This window comes from Rhinolophus hipposideros (genome assembly GCF_964194185.1).
Source record: "Rhinolophus hipposideros genome assembly, chromosome: 3".
Classification (NCBI taxonomy): Eukaryota; Metazoa; Chordata; class Mammalia; order Chiroptera; family Rhinolophidae; genus Rhinolophus; species Rhinolophus hipposideros.
This window is the reverse complement of record NC_138049.1, coordinates 87,498,037-87,518,912: the sequence shown is the minus strand read 5'-3', so window position 1 is coordinate 87,518,912 and position 20,876 is coordinate 87,498,037. Positions and strand designations below refer to the sequence as shown.

The window sequence follows — 20,876 nt, the reverse complement described above, 5'->3', positions numbered from 1 at the left end:
GCAGGCATTTTCAAACACATGGTTCTGTCTGGACTCTGGCGGTCCTTAAATTTGACATAAAAGTCATAATCTCACTTACTGCCTTAAATTGTAATAAGTGTTAGGTTGCTATCATCAGACATATAAAATGTGTAATTTAATACTATTCAAGGGCTTCAGAATGAAGTTGTTAAAGATTGAGTGAAAAGTTGTTCAACTAGAAGTGTTTCAGTGCTCTGTGGTATTTTTGTTTGTTTGTTTTTCTTTTGTAGAACTGGAAAATTTCCTTTGGATTGGCTTTTCATTCCCTTCTGCAAAGGTTGTGGGTTTTCCTGTAATGTTGGGGAATTCAACTTGGTATGGGAATTATGGGTTTTGGAAATGTCAGGTATTTCTACTGATCCTAAATTGAAACTTCTCAGGAGCTCAAAACACAGTCTGATAGCACTCTGTAAATACCGTAAATAACACACTTTTCAAAGGCTAAAGGTGGTCTTGCTTATGGGTAATTAGTTCTCCTACAGCTCTTAAATTAGTTTTATAGTTTTTAAGGTGGTATGAAATCTGATTCTGACTTATTGTGTGCATGGCAGCATGAGTGTGTACAAGCCAGATACAAACAACCACTTTGAAAGCACAGATAGTTTATTGACAGTTACAGCCTTTCCTTGGGCCGTCTGTTGTTTCACCTTTTGAGATCTGTCTAACTTATCAACACTGCTCACTGCTGTCCTCGTCCCCTCCCACTACCTCTGTCTCCTTACCTGCCACATCACCAGTCTCTCTCTCGCGCTGGCAACCCTCCAAAGTCCTTGTGGTGGTGGCCATACCAGCTGTAATTTGTTTGGAAGCACAGCCAAAGGGGGTGTCCTTTACCCCCTACCTCAATAGCAAAGATACACGCACTCTCCAGGGCTTCAGCATAATGAAAAGTATCCCCTATCCTCCACTGAAAGATCTGCAACCTCTGATTTGCTCCAACCCCCTCATTTTACAAATTGAGACTCAGAACTGAAGTGACTTTCAGGGCTGTCCAGCTGGTTTGATGCAGTCACCGATCGTCCCCTTGTACGGGTGTCCACCAACTGTAACAGCTCTGTCCTACCTGCCAGGAATCTGGCCTCACCCCCATCATACCCTCAGTTATTTAGCCCCTCCCCGTTTTACGCATGTCATGAAAACTGGTCTCAGTCAAACATTTATTGACCCTCCATTATCTGCTAGTTGTTGGGAACAGAGAGATGAAGGAAGGGATGATTCCTATAAGCTATTCACAGCTTTGTGGGGAGACAGATGGCTTTAATATGGATGAGGTGACTGTGGGGTGGAGTGAGCACTACACTTACCGAACCTGATGGTTACTTACGGAATCTAACCTTCCGCTGAACCTGCACCAACCGTCCTCCGCAGTGGTTCCACCTTGTGACAGCTTCTCTGTGCTGCTGTTCCAGAGGGAGGGTTTGGAACACTCATCTTTAGTCGGCCCCGGTTGGGTAATAGTCTCACCATCCCTTTCCCGTTCACCTACTCCCCTCACCTCCTCCAGCTCGATCCCTTTGGGATGAGTATTAACAGACAGTCTGACTTCAGGTGCCCACGTGTTTTTGCTGCATTTTGTGAACACAGAGTTGGGCATCCAGTAGGTCCTGCTCAATAAACAGCTGTTTATCTGTGGAATGGATGTTGCTGAGTTTGATACAAATTTCCCTCTGCTTCTTTCTTTTCCCTTAAGCATGTCACTGCTCCAGCATCTATGCTTTTCTGATACAGTCAGAAAATATTCAAGTCGAAAGTGCCTTCAGAAGTAACGATCATCTAGTGGTGAAGTTGTTTTGTCTTCCTCTGCAAGATCCTTGCCTGCCCCTCTGTACTTCCTCTGTGTGTTTGATGTCATCAGTTTTCCCCTCAGTGTGCACTGGTTCTCGAATACCTTCAAATATGTATGTTTTACTGTCATCTTTCTAGCCCCAGTGCAGTGCCTCGTCTAATAGGCAGCAGATGTTTCAAGTGAATGCTTTCAAACCTTTATAGCGCAAACGTTGGTTTCATCATGTCACCTCCTTTTTATTAGCGTTCAGTTCGAGTTCTTTCTATGATTACCAGGTGACATTTCAGATACCTGCCCCTGCTCATCATCCTTTCTTATATCCTGCTTTATTCTTTTTCCTCACGCGTAGAGCATGTGTCACTACCTAACTCCAGAGTACATACTTGCTCACTTTTTCTTTGTCTCCCCAACGAGATTGAACCTAAGCTCCATGAGAGCAGGAAGGTTAATGTTTCTGGCTGAACCAGGACAGTATCTGGTACCTAGTGGGTACTCATGTGCTTGGTGCATGAATGATTCCGTGCGTGTTGTCATGGGTAGCCCGTCCCTGTTTCTGAGCCATCACAGTGCTGCTTCCGAAAGTCCGACTCCTGCTGTACACCAATCTATTGAAATTAGTAGTGACAAAGTCCGTCACAACTCAGTGATCTTCTCTTGCCAGCGTTTCTTCTCTGTCTCTTCTGTGCCGGACATTTTTGACTTTATATTTTTGAAATAATTTTTATGCATTGTAAACATAGTTTCTCTGACTGTGACTTCGATATCTCCAGCTGGGATCTGTTAAAGAGTATATCCATCCCCACTTGGAGTAAGTCCCTTTTGCCTTAAACCCACCATGTTTCATTTGAGGTCTTGTCTTCTGACCTGGCTTGTCTTCTCACGAGTTCCATTTCTGCAGGAGGAGAGACACAGTCTTCCTGTCTCACAGGTCCACAGGATTTATCTTCTTCTCCCCATTCATCTGGTCACTAAGTCCTAAGTCTTGTCATTTCCTCCTTCAAAATGGCGTCTTTCCGCTCTCAGTCTCTCGCTGCCACCTGGCTGGATTCCTGCTGTCCGTTGCTGGTTGTCTTCTGCTGAGGCTCTTAGGGCTTGTCCTGAAGGAGCGGGGAGGGTGCTTTCTTCAAGCTGTGGTTTCCTTATGTGTTCCCGTAGTGCCGACTTTATAGGGTTATTCTGGGGAGTAAAGGGAGGAAAGAATGTTCGGTCTATGATGGTTAAGATCTTTCTGGATACTGTGACAAGACACTTGTTGTAAACCGTTGGTTCCTAAACTGGAGTTTGAGGACATTTTTCTGGGAGTTTGTAAGTTATTTTTTAAAACCAGAATTACATTGTTAATGCTCTTTTAAAGAATTAAAAAAATCATAGATTCTGTAATATCTCGAGGACTTTACAAATGAGTAGTGCCATGAGGTTTTATTGCCTATGTTTGATTGAGTACTCCTTTGATTGTCTGGAGCTAAGGGGAAAAACAGATGTGAACTTGATGCAGAAATCATGTGTTTGGGTCAAATGATGGCTGGAAATTGCATGAACACAGGTTTCATGGCAGTTTGTTAGAGAAGAGGGATGACTAGCTGGAGGGGTCAGAGCCCACGGCGGTGCAGGCGTGCAGAATTGCCAGGAACCTGCTCTGAGGTAGTGTTGTACTTAATACATTGTGAGCAGCCGCGCAGTGTGTAAAATTGCATCATCGCCATCTGTCATGTTAAAAGATTTTTAAATTGCTTCCCCCGATAGTTTTGTAAGAGTTCAGCATAGGGAGGACATACCTCGTTTTAGGTTTGGACATACTTAAATAACATTATAATAAAAATAATTTAAGGCAAAGCTTAGGCAGGAATCCAAGAGAGTCCTTTCCCTTTATAGTGGTGATCTGTGCATTTCCCAAGTTAAGGGAACAGTTCTCATTTCTCAGATATACTGTTGTTATTACACAGTTGGGCACTTGATTGTTTTCTGATTCTTTTATGTTTGGTACAACCTCCTTCCTCCACTCCTGTCCCTTTCCCCCTCCCCCTCCTACACTTTACAAGTGAGGAAACTGAGACCTAGAGAAGTGGTAAACTTAGAGTCTCTTTAATTAAGAAACATTTAATGAGTATCTGCTACATATTAATAATAATTGTAATAGCCATCACTTATGGAGATTTTACTGAGCTCCAAACATTGTATTAAGTACTCTACATAAATTATTTTCCTTAAACTGAATAACAATTCACTTTAGCCATTATAATTTCAGTTTTGCAAATGGAGAAACTGAGACTTAATTGAGAAAATTATTCGAGAGGCTTGCTTAAGAAACTTGGTCAAGGTCAAGGAGTGAGCATTTGATTCTAGCTCTGCCTATGCCTGTGCCACCTGGGCGCCCCCCGGGGACTGAGGAGACCTGGCAATGCCACACGTGCTTAGGAGGGAGCCTCTGCAGAACCCAGTGAGGTGTCCCTTTTAGGTGCCACACATTCTCTGGAGAGCAGAGGGAAGGCTTTAGAGGCAGTAAGATTTACACTAGACTGGGATGGGGGAGGGAAGCACATTGTTGTCAACACCAGTCCTTTCTAGGTGGCTAGAATCAGGGGGTGCCTGAGCGGCTGGGCGTTTTGCTGAGGAGATAGATGAGCCCTGTCCTGCAGGAGAGGTGGCCTGTGGGTGGTGTGGAAGCAGAGGGGCAGTCCAGTTAGATCTCTGTTTTGGAACGATGACTCTGGGCCAGAGTGGAGAATACATTGAGGGCAGCCTGTCAGGAGCGCACTCCGCTGGGCCAGGCCAGAGGAAAGCGTACCCGCCTGTGGGGTGCACGGGGCATGGCCCACCCGCCACGTTAAGACCGGGCGTCTCTGGTCCAGTGCCACTTTCCGTGTTGTGCTGGTCATCTGGGGACCTTCGTCAGTTCTTGGGGGACACTAGTCTAAGGCGTTTATTTCCTTTCTTTGGACATGTTTTCCTCAATAGTGGGGTGTGCCTGAATGGAGTTTTTGAATTGCTCAGTAAGACATAGCGCGTTTTATATGTAGGCATTGGCTTGAGGGGGAACGATGGACAGCCAGATGTGCTACGGATGGGAAAAGTTTATTTTGGGGTTTCAATTACTGTGATCATCGAGTTTATAAAAATGCACCCTCAGAACTACTGGTAACCCTGTGGGTTCTAGTTTTCTGAGTAAAATGTTTCGGGACTGTGTGTGTACTGTCTCATGGATTTTAGTTTCATCACCCTCTGCTGATGCTTTGAAAGACTGATACTTAGAGCATTTTTGTTAAGAGTAACTTGGAAGTCAGTCATTGCTGGTGTGGCTTTTTAAATAAGTAGCTCAATTCTTTGAGAAAAAGTAAAGCTGTTCACTTCTTAAAACTTTTCTAGAGTTGAAATGGTTGAGTCATGCTGGTAAAATAGCACAATGAGCCCGCCCTCCCCTCTTCCCGGGGGCTTCCAGTGAGAAGGGGACATCCCTCCCCTCCTCGCAACCTTCCAGTGCGTTATCGTCTCTGCCAGAATTTGCAGTTTCTGTACTGTCATAAGTAGGTACTTGGGATTTCCTTAAAAAGGACCCTTTACCACAGACTTGAAATTTGGGGGGTAAAGTGTAGCTGATAGTTGTGCAAGAGAGTCAGAAATAGCAAAATGAACATGTCTTAGCAGTGATGACAACAGTGCAGCCGTGGTCTCGCCGTGCCGTGGAGCAGAGGCGTTGGGCTCTGCGGGGAGGGTCCAGTGCGTGTTGCAGGCCTCTGTCTCTGCTCGCAGAAGTCCAGGGCAAGTTGGCTGGTTTTAGAACTCTGCCCAGGACACAAGGCGAGAAACGTGTGTCCTCTGCTTCATGTGATAGTTATGAGGGACGGTGAGATCACGGGCCAGATCTCAGTAAATGCATAGAAGAAACTTCTGCATGTCCATTTGCTTTCTCTTGGGTAATATTTAGTGGCCAGGAATGGTAATTTACTATTGCATGTAGTATTTTAGAAGAATTTACTATTGCATGTAGTATTTTAGAAGTGTGTGTGTGTGTGTGTGTGTGTGTGTGTGTGTGTGGTATAAAATACTTTGAACTCTGAGAATTAAGATACAATATGAAAAAACAATTTTTTTTGCTCATCATTATTTTGAAGGACTTTCTTATTGAGGCTATAACTTCTAGATTCCAGAGAAGTTGACTCAATTGGAGGACGTTTGGTATTTCTATTTCCAAGAACCGCAAGGAATAGGTTTGTCATGTAGTGGGTGGAAGGAGGTGTTGCACCTAATTACAGCGTGTTCCAGACTGATTCCTAGATAGCGCGGCTGGATGGAAGGACTCTGTCTACCGGACCGCCCCACTCACCTTTCTCTCCACCACCCACACCCACGTCCTGTGACAAGATCAGCAGGAGGGGCTGCCTGCAGTCGGTGGACAGTTGTGAAGGCTGGGAAGTAGTTTCCCCGCCTCTGAGGATGTGAGCTGGGCTCTGGCTGCTTGGTTTGGAAGATGCTTCACTGAGAAGATGCTGAGAGCTCTGAGGCTGTGAGTGCGACTGGCCTGGCTTTGGACGATGAGGTAGCCTTGTTTGTACCTCGTGACAGGAGTGATACGTGTTGGATACTTAAAATAATTCAAAGAATTTTTAAAAACTGACATTTTCCTTGATTCTCTTGAAGTGATACCAGCCATTAACAATTTTAGAAAGTATCCTGATTAATTTGTTTTTTCTCTTCGCACACCATCTTATATGTATTATTGTTAAAAGGAAAAGAGGACCCCTGCTGTGTAAATTGCTTTGCTGCTTACTTGTTTTTACTTTACACTGTGTCTTGGATATCTTCCGTAGCAGTGTGTATATGTGTATTTTAGCTTTGCCGCTGGTGCTGTAGTATTCCAAAGTTTTGCATATACCACCATCGATGTATTTAACTGTTTTCCTATTGGCAGACATTTAAATTGTTCCTCATGTTTTGCAATGATGAGCTGAGCTGGATTAAATGTTCTTGTACACGTTACTTTGTACACCTGTGCAAATTGTTCTTTATGACAAACTCCAAGAAGCGTAATTGTTAGATGAAAGGGTATACACTTTAGACATTTTAACAGATGTTGCTAGATTGTCAAAAAATTTTTTTGTTGGTAAATCTGAGTTGAATAGAGGTCTAGAGATTAAAAATCTACCCACTTTAGAGCTAAGGAAATGAAAGTCGGGAGAGGTAAAGTGATGTGTCAAAGCAAAAATGAAAACATGGCCTGTTAACTTCCCCAACTCCTGACGCCAAGTCCTGTTGTGTTTCTGGGGGCTGGAAAAGTAGGCCTGGAGCCTGGCTCTGTGCTGTGTGCTGCCTTCATCCTCAACTGTGACTCCTGCCCATCACTCTGGAAAAGGCCTCAGGTAGGCTTTCCGCAGTTAATCACATATTTGTGCCAGGTCTTTGGAAGTCTGACATCTGATTCTTACCTTCAAGTAGCCTACACTCTTTAGTCGGGGAGAGGAATTTCACATAATTCCTCACGCAGCTGAGTGCCACATGGGTCTACAAACCGAGTTGCAGTGGACCCTCGGAGCAGGCGTGTTGGAGTGTCAGGAGAACAGGACTCTGGTTTTCACTGCAGGTAGCTTGTGTTATGGAGCAGACACCCACACTCGGGACTCTGTTTCTGGAGCAGGAGGGCAGGACAGGAGGCCGGATGTGAGGGGACACGAAGCGTAAGCATCGAGATTGGTGTGATGACTGTGGACCTAGCTCTTCCCCTGTCCCTTCCACTAAAGTGTTGGCTCAAGCCCAATGTCTTGATTGCAGAGAACGTCCGTATAATGGTTAGGAGACTGACCTCTTCGTGTGACACCTCGGACAAGTAACTCAGCCTCACTGAGCCTCAGTTTGCTCATCTGTAAACAGAAGGTAGTAATAGTCCCTACCTCATGAAGGGGTGTGAAGAGGAAATGAGTTAATGTGTATAAAATACTGGGAACAGTGTCTGTTATATAAGACAGAATCCAATAAAGTTTGATCATTGTCAGTGTTACTATTTTGTGGCAGAGGCCCAAAGGCCTTCATTCAGGTCTCCTTCAAATCCTTCCTTAGTACTTGGTTGGAATGATCTTTCTAAAACACTCACGTGAAGGGTGACTTCCTGCTGCAGTGGCTTTTCACACCCGCAGGGTACGACCTGGCAACATTTTTGTCCAGTGCCTACCCCTTCCACCTTATCTCCCATCTCTTTCCAACTTGAACCTTGTGTTTCAGCGACAATTTAGCCGCCCTTAGTTACCGACATATCATTTCATGCTTCTGAGTCTTCATTTTTCTTACTCTGATTACTGTCACTTACTCTTTCTTTACTTTTTTGCCTGGCTCATTGTTCTCCATCCCATGGGACCCAGTTCAGGAGATCACGTTCCTCCGGGAAGTCTTCCCTTACCTGTCTCTGGTCTCTGGGGAGACCTGTGTCATTACTCTTCCCTCTTTGTAATTATCTCCGTCCCCTATCAAAGCGAGTTCCTTAAAGCCACATACCTTTTCTTTGCATTCCTGCTGCCCTAACAGGGTGGTTGGCACAGAGCAGACATTTAATACATATTTGAGCAGCATTCTTGGGGAAGTTTGCAGCCCTGCCGGGGAGCCGATTTATAAGTCAGTTTGGGCCACCTGTAAGGCAGAGCTTGACGGTTACTCCGGGAAGAGCTGAGCTCCTGCACTCTTTGCATGAATGGGTGGCTTCATGCTGGCGCGAAGTCAGTGCTGGCCTGGGTGTCAGCCACGAGTTCTTATCCTTGCTCTGTCCAACACTAGCATTGTGACCTTGGGCAAATCACATAATCTCTTGAGCCTCAGTTTCCTTATCTGAGTGATAAACGGATGCTGTCAAGGTCCCTTTGAGTTCTGATATCCTTGGATGCCAATTTTATGAAATGTTCTGACTTGAAGCAACAAGCCTAACCTGAGGAGTATGGTCCCTCACTGGTGCACGTGCTCTGTGAGGTTGCTCTGTGAGGCTTAGTAGAACCACAAGTCTAGGCTTAATGATTATAATCAAGGATTCAGTAATAAGGAGAAGCTGTTCCAAATACTTACCCTCCTGTGGTCGGTTGTTGATTCCCAGAACCAATTAAGGGAAAATGATCAGCAGATTTTCTTTGGTTAACACACACACACACACACACACACACACACACACACACACCCGCCCCCCCCCCCCCAACAACCTTTGAACACTGCATTTTTTCACCCTGTGTCAGTTGCATTTCCCCAGCTTTTAGGAGGGGAGTAAAACAAGCAACTTGGCTGGGATTTTTTTGTCTCCCTTATTAAATGAACTCAAGCAATTCATAGGTGGTTGTTGGAAACTTTCACTTTGGGTTGATTTGAGTGCCTGAGAGACTTTATTTTGGTAAACTTAGTTTGGGGATTTCGGATTAAGAATGCCTATGGGTTAATAGCAGACAGAGGTGGCTTTTAAAGGAGTCCATTAGAATGGAGGCTACCACTTTCTCCTCTCCTGCTGAGCAGTTGGCCTCCTGACTTGATGTTGGTGTCAGGTTTCCCAGGCAGCATAGTTCAGGAGTGGGGACCAGGGATAGACCCTCTCTCCTCCTTCCCTCGCATATTGGTGTGTGCTGACCGGGCTTCAGGGACACTTCTATGGAGCAAGGCAGGTATCTTGCCTTGTCCTTATGGAGCTTCCATTCTAGGTGAAAGAGACAGCCAGTAAATGCATAAGCACATAAGAATTTCAGGTAGTAACAACATCTGTTAAGAAAACAAAACAAAACAAAACGGGAATGTGGTAGAGCGTGACGCGACGTTTCTTTGTAACTCCGAGAAGGCCTCTCGGAGGAGGGGCCCTTTGCTCGGACGCAGGACGGCAGCCATGTGAATCCGGCCGAGGTCCTCGCAAAGGCTCAGGGATGAGTGTGGTGAGTGTGTGAGCAGAAAGAAGGCCAGTGCCGCTGGAACACTTCGTATGACAGGGAGAGAAGGAGGAAATCAAGGTGAAGACGTGGTGGGGCTTGGAGACCCCGCGGAGGAGTTTGGATTCTTTTCGTCCATTGAAGTATGGGGCCGGGGGGCCATTACCCCATAAGACGTCTGCTTTTGCTGTAGAAAGGTCCCTGTGCCTGCTGGTTAGAGATTAGTGTGTAGGAAGGAAGAGTACAAGGAAGTGGGGAGACCGGGAGAGGAGGCTTTTCACTGAAAGGGTCTATGAAGGGCTGATGGTGGCGTAGACGAAGGTGGTAGCAATGAGTAATGAGTTATATCTCGGGGGTAAAGTCCACAAGACCTGCTGGTGTATTGGATTAGGTGTTTGGTTTTATCAACTGGGGGGATGGCAGAGCCATTTACTGGGTTAGGGAGGGCTGGTAAAGGGAACAGAACAGTGTAGGGACGGGTAAGTACTTGAATTGGGGAAATGGCGAACGTTTTTGTGAGACCGAGAGCTTAGGAGAGGAAGCCTGACAATGATATTGTTGTAGACAGCAAACATTTTTTGAGCAGCGTGCCTTGCACTGTTGTGAACACTTCCCATGATTCACCCATTTCATCCTCACAGCAATCACAGCTTCCTTTTACATAAAAAGCTTTGTTTTACCACTGAGGACACTGCCGGGGCACAGAGAGATGGATTAACTCGCTGAGCACAGAGAGATGGATTAACTTGCTAAGGTCACACAGCTAATCAGTAGCAGAGCTGGGAGGTAAGGCTGAGGTAAGGCTGAGAGCCATTCTTCCTAACAACTGACCTTCCTTATGATCAATCGTGGGGAGACCATGCAGCCTGCACCGAAAGCCACCTGATGAGCCCGAAGTTGTGTCTGTTCTGTGAAAGGGAGAGAGACATTCATGATTCCTGGGTTATTTTTGCGTCATTAAGGAAGAGTACTGAGCTGAAATATCATTTTAAGAATGAGATCACCAGATAGCAATGTGCTCATTCAAGCATAATCTTTCAGAGAAGGTTAGTGGTACCCATGCTTGGGTGCTGGATGCTTTACCTTCAGTAAGTAACTTGTGTCGGTATCCTTGCTCACCCTTAAAAGCACATCTGTTTGGGGAAAGGAGGGGAGTCTTACTGCATATGATGAGCCCTGATATTATCGTAGCAGTACCACCATTGTAATTCTGCTCATCATTATTCTGCTGTTACACTGTTTGTCTCTGTTCTCAAAGCATGATAGCAAGGGATTATTAGCTGATGAGACAATTTAGACTTGACTGTAAAGGTCAGTATTATAAAGAGGTTCTAATGTACTGTTTGGAACTATGCATGTATCGGTTCGGCTGCAAATGGGTACTAATAAGATTACGTTACTAGGAAATATGCATTTTATAATAGACTTGCCTTACCTAGTATCATGTTACAGTTGTTTCCATACCTCGATTCTCGATAACTTCATTCTAAAACGGCAAAGGGAGGGAGGGGGGAAGTAGTAACCATACACCCTGCATCTCTGGTAAGTAGTGATACACAGTGGCCAGGAGAAAAGCTTACCTGGCCCCTGCACTTCAACCGTACCCCTCCCCACCCCGCTTCAGTGCCTTATTGTTTAAAAAGAAAGTGTGTGTAAAGATGTCTTGTAAGGTAAATATAGCAGAGGGTTATTGCTTGTGATGTGCAGTATATGGTCTTTTAAAATGCATATGTTTGAAAGTGTTTTATTTCATTTTTCATGTTTAGGCCCCAAGTAAGTTTGGTCCAAGAGCTGTGTTAGGTAACCTGTGGTTTCAGTTGAAACTGGTAGTTTCCCCTTATAGAGCGAGGGTTCAGCCCTGGAGAAATAGAGGAATGTATGTATGTGGATATTCTTGACTGCAAATAACATCTTCATGTAAAATGCCTCGCAGAGGCATTCAGTGGTCCCACATATCGGGAAGGCTGCGGGCGGTGGTTTTAGGGTTGGTTAGCCAAGCTGGGCACTGGTGACTTCTGTGTGGGGCTTGAGGGGCCTCTTCCCTGCTGTCACCCCTCACAGGGGACAGCCCGAGGGAAAGCCTAGGCAGAGGAACAGGGCCAGGTGTTTTCTTCTTTTTCTTTTTTTTTCCCTTCTCTATAGTGGGAGGCAGAGAAGCAAGGAGGGCATAGAGTAGGAATAAAGGGGTTGGGAATGGGTGTGGAGTGTAGCGTCTGCTGCAAGAAAAAGGGAAGACAGTGTGAGCCTGCCTGGTTCTTGGAGACGCCCTTCTCTCCCATCAGTCAGTAGTAGCTGTTATGTCTCTGTCTAGTTTAACCCTCTGTCTTCTGCCAAAAACACAGGCACCATCTGCTCAGGAAAAGTCTCTAGCAGGAATGAGTCTGTTTCAAAGTTTTCTTAAAAAACAAACAAAAAAAACCACACAAAACAGCTTGTACATGTCCACACTTCCCCTAGGCTGGTATTATAAAGATTCAATTACCGAGTTTCCTTTTTTTCTAAATTGTTCAATTCTGATGTACTTCTCATTGTTAGCAGTGATCTCATGTGTCCCAGACCTCTGTGCCTTTGTTAGTGCTGTGTGCTCTGCAGAGAAGGCTCTTTTCCAGTGCAGATGCCGCCTCCTCTATGAAGCCCTCCCAGCTGTACAGTCGCAGCCCAGTCGCCCTGTTCCTGCAGCCCCTCCCAGCTCACGCAGTTGACGAGGGTCAGACGTGGCCGCGCAGCTGTTTGTTTCCGTCGGTGTCATCGCGGGCTACTTTACGTGTCTCTGTTCCCAGGTGTCGGGCAGTTCCTTATGCACAGGAATTGCTTAAAAACAGTCTGTTGCGTTGAAAAACGACGTCTTTTTTGCTGGGTAGTTCAAATGCATAAGCCCTCAGCCGCGGCGGAATGAGTTATCCCGAGGGGCTGCTGGCGCGACCGTGGGGCCCCAGTCTCGGTCAGTCTGCGGCGGTGTCGCCTGCAGGAGCCGGTGGCACGCGCAGCGCCGGCCCCGCCAGCGGGCCCGCCACTCAGTGGCTTCTGTCCACCCGGTGTGCCACCCCGGAGGCGGCAGGAGCCCAGAAGCCGGCGCGGCCTTGGTCACGGTGACAGGAGGACAGCCCCTCTCCCTCGGGCCTCTCGGAGGTGTTCACGAGGAGTACGGTGGCCAGGAGGCAGCCAGTGTCTCTGCGGGGCCTGCCCCCTCCCGGGGAGCCTGGCAGGCACCCCGCGCTCCCGTTTTGAAAATACCAGCAGCTGCCCTTTGCTGGCTGGCGCCAGGGGTCCTGCCGGAGGACGGGGCGGCGACACAGAACGTGGTGGCCCTAAGGGCACCCTATGTGGGGGGGGTTTAAAAGTCCTGTGTGACCCGTGGGAGCGTGAGCCCCGGCCCAGGCCCGAGGTCACTCGGGTGGGAAACGGCCTCGCTCCGCCCCGTGGGTCCGACTCCCGGGGCTGACGCGGAGCCGGTGCGGGGGCCGTGACACCCGCCTGCCGCGCGCGGGCCTGCGAGGCCCTGGGATGGATACACAGGTGCGTGACGGGGCCTGCCCTCGGGGGTCGGGGCTTAGCGCCGGCCTCAGGCACCTGAGCACACGGTGTGGAGGCCGGGTTTGCAGCAAGGGCCTCCTGGCGTCGGAGGGCACGGCAGTGCGGGGTGGGGCGCCTGGGGTGTAAGGAGAGGGTGTCGGGGACAGGCAGCCCTGGACGCGGCAAGGCGCTTGGCCTTTGCTTTGCAGGTGGAGATGTGCCCTCAACAGAGGCCGAGTCCTGCAGTTGTCATGGATTTGAGGGGAACAAGGTTGGACATAGGGAGTCTGTTTCGGAGGCAGACAGGGGCACGGTGGGTGACTGAGTGGCTTGGAAATGGAGAGGCTGGTGGTCGCGGGGGTCAAGGGTAACAGCTGAGTTTTCAGTTTGAGTGAGTGGGTGCCCCCCCTCTGAACTGGAGGAGCAAAGGCGTGGGTATGTGTGGATAAATAAAAGATGAAGCCTGGTGGCTTTAGTTTTCTCAGGGAAGGATGAGACAGGTAGTCCACAGTCCACGTCGTCCACGAGGCAGGGAAGGTGGAGTTGAGCCAGGGGCCTCGGGGGTGGTGAAGGTGGGAGGGGGCTGAGGGGCATTGCTGAGGTCGTGTGACCTTCTTGTGGTGCCAGACTCCTCCTCCTTTCTCCTTCTCCTCCTCCTCCTCCTCCTCGTTTTCCTCTTTCTTCTTTCTGATTTCTCCTTCCTTCTCCTCCTCCTTCTTTTGTTTTTCCTCTAGAGTCCTCAACTACATGGGCCAAGGAGAAAGAAAGGTGGATTTTTGGCCCGGACTCCATCTCCAGCCAAGAGGGTAGCAGGTTAAGAGGGTTTGAGTCGACTGACGTACCCGATGCTGTTTAGGCAGAGAAGGAAGGGAGTTCCAGCACAGGGGTGGATGGTCGGAGAGAAAATAGTGGGGAGAAGGCCATGGGAGAGGTCACAGCCAGATCCGGGATATTGGAGTCGAACATGCGTGAGAGGAAACAGCCCTGGGTGAGCTCAGTATTCCAGGGTGTGACCCGGGCGTGGATGGTGACACGCAGTGGGTGTGGACAGCATCAGCCTGAAGGACACCCCAGTTACTGGGCTTGGTTGTGGATGGGTCAGCGCCATCAGGAGCCAGAGCCAGAGCCAGACACCTGTGGCAGGGCAGGGGGGCGGTGTGAGATGAAGAGGACTAACTGTAGATGCGCGTGGCAAACCCAAGGGCGCATGCCCAGCCCAGCACTGTCGGGGGCACGTGGAGCTGCTGTGACTGCCTCACTCAGGGCTTTTTCTGTTTTTGTTTTTGGGAAATCAAGATTTCTATGCGACCTCTTGAGTTTTAGCTGTTGACGTCTTAGTCCACGATTTACAGCACAGGCTGTGGGCTGTCTGACTCAAGAGTGTCGATTAGATTTGGCTGTGGGCTGCCTGCTTGCGCCCTCTGCTCTCCAAACACCTTGACAGTTCCCAGGAGGTGGCAGGAGGTAGGAATTGGATCCCAGCGTCTTGGTAACACCTTACCTTCCTGGTCACCCCATTCATCTTGGAAGATGGAGGTTTTAAAGATAAAGAGCTAACTAGCTAATTAGTTTTCTCAGTGGGAGCTAATAGGAGACGATAGTAATCTGAGGCCCGTGGCTCAAATGAACTGCAGATGGTGATAAAACGTCTGCCGGCTCCTTTTCAGACGCCTGCGTCCTGACTCCTCAGGCCTTGTCCTGACTCCTCAGGCCTTCACTGGCGGGCTCTCTGTCTTTTTTTTTCTTTTTTTTTTTTTTTTTATTTATTCTCATTTTATTTTTTATTTTTTTATTTTTTTTATTATTTTATTATTTTTTTAATTAATTAATTTATTTATTAGTTTTATTTCTTCTTCTTTGTTTCTTTCTTGATTCGTACTTCCTCATTTGCTTACTCAAGCATTTTCTTGACTTTCGCTTTTCCCCTCATCTCTTCTTTTTGTATTTACGGCTCCGTCTCCAGTTGAGTTTCTTACAGGGCTCAGCTCTAGTTGCTTCAAGTCATGGGTAGGTCAGATTCTTCTTTTGGTATTTAGTCAATACAATTTCACATTCTGTTTTCTTTGGTTTTAAATTTGGCGAATTCACCGTGTGAGGGGTGGTTACCGTGAGTGAAACTTAGGCACTTGGCACAGCCCACGGCACGTTGCGCTGCTCTTCAAATTAATCCCTTTGTGGGTTTTACTCCAATTTCAAAACACTGTTTATCCTCGGGTCGCCTACACATAGCTTTGACCGTCACATGTGTTTGCAAATCTTTGTTCCTTTGAAAAGGTACGTTTGACATTGGGACAGGCTGAGATCTAAGTCTAAAGAATAAGGTTTCCGATAGATCGATGTGGGAAATACCACAGTTCTTTGAAAAAAGGAGATGGAGCCCTGACACTGTCTGTTGTCAACACTGGTCCCCAGCGTAGCTCCAGACAGGGAGTGCACAGGTGTTGGAACAGCGGGGCCTGCTCAGGTCTGTCACTGGTCCCCCTACATTTTCAGCACGCCCCCAAAGACTTTGCTTCCAGACACACTGTAATTAAGTGGCTACCAGTTAAGTTTTCCCATCTCCAAACACATTTTAGTTAGACTTTTACGTCATTAGTTCTTTGGAGCTAGATGTGCAGTGTCGGCCTTTGCAATACTAAAGTAGACTTGGAGACCTTCATTACTGTCTTTCTGGGCCTGCTGAGCTCTGGGAACTCGAGGTTAGGAACCACTGGGGTCTCGGTTCCCTCAGGGGTGATGTTAAAGACGATGTGAGTGTCTGGGTGCCGGCACGATTGTTGAACAGCTCGGACACACCTCAAGCTCGTGGCCAAACCTGTGTATGTGCACCTGTTGTCTCTCTGTTAAAGAACCGGCTGCTTTTCTCTGGCGGGTCCCTGGCTGAGGCGCCACAGTGGTTTCCACTTGGCGTTCGATCAGATGCATCTTGGGCGTTCTTTGAAAGCATAAGGCTTCCGGAGCTCCAGCTCCAGAGGTGCTGATACCTGACGTGGGGGTGGGGGCGGTAGGTGGGGCCAGGAATCTGTAGTTTTAGCAGGAGCCGCAGGTGAGCCATGCTGGTCCCTGGGCTACTGAGAACGCTGTGTGGTGGGCGTTGGGTTCAAAGGACCTACGTTCATGTCCTGCCCCTGCTGACGAAGCAGTCTCGCAAAGTTACTTACAGTTTTGGAGCCTCGGTTTTCTCCTTCGTTTCGTGAGAATGGTGCTGCCATCGAGGGAGGTGGTCGAGAGCATTGCAGCTGATACTCATAAAGCACCCAGCTCTGTGTGGCCCATATTGTTCATTCCCTCGAGTTGTATGTAAAGGGTCCTCAAGCCTACTGGGAATCTCTGAGATGTTTGTCAGAAGGAGTATATACGTAACCCCTGGGGATAAGGATCACACGTTATACCTTCCTCTGTGCTCTAGAGTGCGCGGGACTGTGCGGGGTGCCCCCCTGTTCTGTTTACCACTGGTGTCAGGGGTGCAGCATGTGGCTCCACGTCATGGGAGGCCGCCATGGACCCCTCAACTGGCCACAGCTTGAGCCGAGCCTTCGTCTTGTTCTGTGTTCTGGCCTACCTTAGGGCTTCCTCCTCCCGCCTGCTTGCATGTGTACACACACACACACAGCTGAGCTTGTCCTGAGGAGCTGAGTCTGAGGCCTAGCTCAGGTCCAGTCCTCTCAGGTCCTTGAAACATGGTGACAGTTGTCGATAGATCTGGCCTGCCAAGGCCCAGGGACGGTCCAGCCTGGAAGACTTGGCCTCTGCTCATGGTGCTGTAGGGAAGTGAAGTGTCAGTGTCAGCGGATAAACCTGGGTGAAGCTCTCCTTGCCCTGTGTCCGCAGACACGTGAGACAGGGTTCACTGTGCACAGACAGCCGTCCCTGTGAAACCTTTTGTTTTGGCCGAGGTAATCTTGGTCTTCCGGGAAGATAGGCAGGCTAGTTTTTGCAAAATGTTTTATTTTTGTTTTTAATGCTAGCACTGAAAAATCATGCCTTGGTTTTGGCCCATGGTGCTGTCAAAACAAAACACTTCCTGTATCCAGGATATAAGCAGGTTTAACGAGTACCCAAGCCTGTGGCTGCCTTTAGTTTTCATCTCCTCTTTGTAACTTTTGAAGTGGAATAACGCTGCATTCTTTTCTTGCTAATCATTTAAAATTTTAATTGAAAGTTTTGCTTTTATAATGTGAGCTCCTTTGGCAAATGTATGAAGGTGTGTCTAATGTAATTCTAGTTTCAGAAGCAGTTTTTCAGTGAAAGAGGCTTTAATCTTCAATGCCTCTGACGCTGGGCTATTTATTAGATATTTTTAGCATACAAATTATGGTGAGCACGGTACCAACGGGCACATTTTTTTTCTTCTTTGGTATGTTTCCTTTTCCTTGGTTTGGTAATTATATTCGAGATAATTTAGGCTTGGACTACAAAATAAATGTTGGGTCTATCTTCTCTCCTTATTACACAGTGATAATTCTGTGTTCATTACACGACAGAATATATACATGTATTTTAGACAGCAGTCCTCTTGCTATCTCTGCCAACAGGCCCTTGAATCTTGTACGAAAGAAATGCGGGAAAGGAGAAATCATTGAGATGGAAATTCTAAGTGCCTGGTGACTGCAGATATCAGTGAAAAGCCCTTTTGTGTTCATTTTGAGTTACTAAAATCAAAATTGAGCTAAATTTGTAGCCATTGCTCTTGAATATAGCTTTATCACAAAAGAATATATAAATAGTATGTTAAAGTTCCGTATTCAAGATTTTAACTATTTTCTAGGATACTTTGTAAACGACCTATTTCTTTGAAAGTAGCATCATGAGAATCTTTCCTGTTCTTTCTGATTCCTCCACTCCTTTTCTTTTATGAATGCTTTTATATATGCTGAACAATCTGAAACAATTTGGACGCCCTCTAAAAATCCAGTTCTCTTGCCCTTTAAAAACATTTCAACACATTAGTTTCATGTCATAGATTAAGACCAAAAAGGTAGGCAGAATTTTAATTACTGCTTCAACTTTTAAGCTAAAAAAACTTATTTGGGTTGATATTTTTGATACTGGCAGGCGATTTTTGGGAGCAGTTTTTGTTTGGTTTGGTTTTTGCCTCTGACTATGAAAATGGTATTGAGCCCATTTGGGAAACCCGTGACATATGCAGAAATGTTTAAAGAGGCAGAAGAAAAAAGTCACCCCATAATCCCATCTAAGATTCCAACCCCTAATTTCAAATCAGAGGTAGTGAATGTCTAATGCCTCACCTGCATACCAGCTCCTACTGAGCCTCGGGGGCATGCTGTACCCCTGAGCGTCCCAGCTGCCACCGGGCACTGTGACTATCTGGCACACAGGCCTTTTCTCTGCTGGACTCGGAGCTCCGTGACGGAGGGGGCTACCTTAACTTTTGTATCCTAGAATCTAGAGTAATGGAGGTACTCAAAAATGGTTGCGTTTACATTAAATTCTATGCATTTTAATGTCACATCATCTAATTGCATAATAGCCAATGCTGCTTGGTCAGTCCAGATACTCCTCAGCTTTTGATGGGCTTCTACCCCGATAAACCCATCGTGTAAGTTGAAAATACCATAAGTCCATAATAGATTTAATACACCTAACCTACCAAGCACGCCATAGCGTAGCCTACCCAGCCTTAAACGTGCTCAGAACATTTATATTAGATTACATTTGGGCAACATCATATAACACAAAGCGTATTGTATAATAAAGGGTTGAATATCTCATGTAATTTAGTAGGTGCACTGTGATAAACTTGAAAAATCGAAAGTTGGACCATTATAAGTTGGGAACCACCTATACTTAGTTTTTGAAATGTTTACAAATATTTTAAAAAGCATTTTATATTTTGAATGTATAATATATAGATATGGTAAAACATTAAGACAACACAGTGTGCAGTGAAAAGTAGGTATCTTTTTTGTCCCTTTCCAGGCCAGCACTTTCCTTCAGAGGAGAACAATGCTGTTTTATTATTTTGTGTCTTTCCAGAGATAGTTTGTGGCTATACGAGCATTAATACAATGATCTTTTTGAAAGTCTGCCTTTGGGACAGAGGGCAGTGGTGACATGTGAATGAAATGGCCCTTTTGGAAACCATTCTAGCCATATCTGTGAAAACTGAAAATCTAGCCCGACGATTCTAGTTCTGACATTCTGTTTTAAAAATAGAAATACCAGCGTGTCAAGATATATATGGAAGGATTTTTATTAATGCATATTTGTGGTGGCAAAAAAGAAAAAAAAAAGAAAATAAAAAGGAAAAGAAAATAAAGTCACTGCCTGTCAGGGAAATGTTGATTTATTGTGACGCACGCATGCCGTGGTCACGGCACAGTCCTTACAAAGGTGAGGGAGAGCTTTGTCAGTCAGCTGTCACAGAGGACATTTTTTGATGTAGTTTTATTATATATAAGAAAAGGAAGATGCAGATACGTACATTATCTCCTTTTACATTATCTAGCTCCTTTTTACAGAAGAATGATAAATTCTGTATATGACTCTGTGTGAGTGTGTGTGTTTGTTGTGTGTGTGTGAGTGTGAGTGAGTGTGTGTGATGTTATGAGCATAGAGAAAGATACAGGGAAGTGAAAAATGCTTTCTAAATTAAGTTTCTTTTTCTTTGTAAACATGCCCTTGATTCTTTCCTGAAATAGGCATCCTGGTAATTGAAGTGATTTACCAATTCTACTTCCTTTCACTTCTAGGACATGGCAGTGGGCACTTAAATCCTCACAATTTCATTTCAGAAATGCTTTTTATCTTTTGGGGTATGACTCATCCAAGGCAGAGCGTAGGAACTCATGTGGAGCAGTTAGCTGATTGCTTGGGCACAGCACCTGTCTTGGGTTTGAAGTTGGGGGGCACAGCGACCCTGCCAGGAATTGCGAGTATGGGCCCACAGAGGACTCAACAGGTAACTGCACTGCAGGCTGAGAGGCTGGGGAAATGGCAGCAGTGACCCACCTGGGGGATGATCAGAGCCTGGATGAAAGCTCTGCAGGATCGGAAAAAGGAATTGTGGGAGCTGTGGGAAAGAGAGACAACGAAAGGTCAGACAATAATGGGATGTCTTGCCAGAAAGGTGAGTTAAGTGGCAGAGTGATGAGATGGTGAAGGTTAAAAATGGAAAGGCAATTGGGAGCAATGATGTTCAGATACCGTCTCTGGTTTTACATCTGAAAACATCTCTTGGTTGCCGTTCACATTTATCTTCTTATCCTCCCCTAGATTTATGCTCCGACAGGAAGAATTAGGAGGGTGTGGGAGGTATATGTCCTAAAAGGGCGCCTTGAAAAGTACTTGAAAAAGACATTATGTCCCTGCCCTTTCTCCACAGAAGTGCGTAAGTGCTAACGGAGAAGTCTACAATTGAGCAGAACCCTAAATTGTATAGTTTTGGATTCAGAAGTTCCCTTATCTGCTCAGACACCTGAAAGGAGTCCACAACCGCCTCTCGGGACCAAAGCAATGTGAAGTCGTGTGGAAGGGAGGAGCGCAGCACATGGTCTGAGAGTGTTTGAAGGATGTCTGCCACCATTCTCTGCCCTTGAATTTACCCGGCCTCCCTACCCACTTCTGTATAGTCTAGTCTTTAATTAAAATTTTCTAGTTCCCTTATTTTGCCTAGTTATGCTTCTATAGAGATGTTACATTTTGTCAAAGTCCTTTTTAAA

General features: G+C 46.4%; 1 protein-coding gene across 1 annotated transcript in view; it reads left to right on the top strand.

Moving 5' to 3' along the window:
* Positions 1–20,876, top strand: part of LRRC1 (leucine rich repeat containing 1) — a 112,804-nt gene that overhangs the window by 2,172 nt on the left and 89,756 nt on the right. The gene's annotated exons all lie outside the window — the stretch shown is intronic.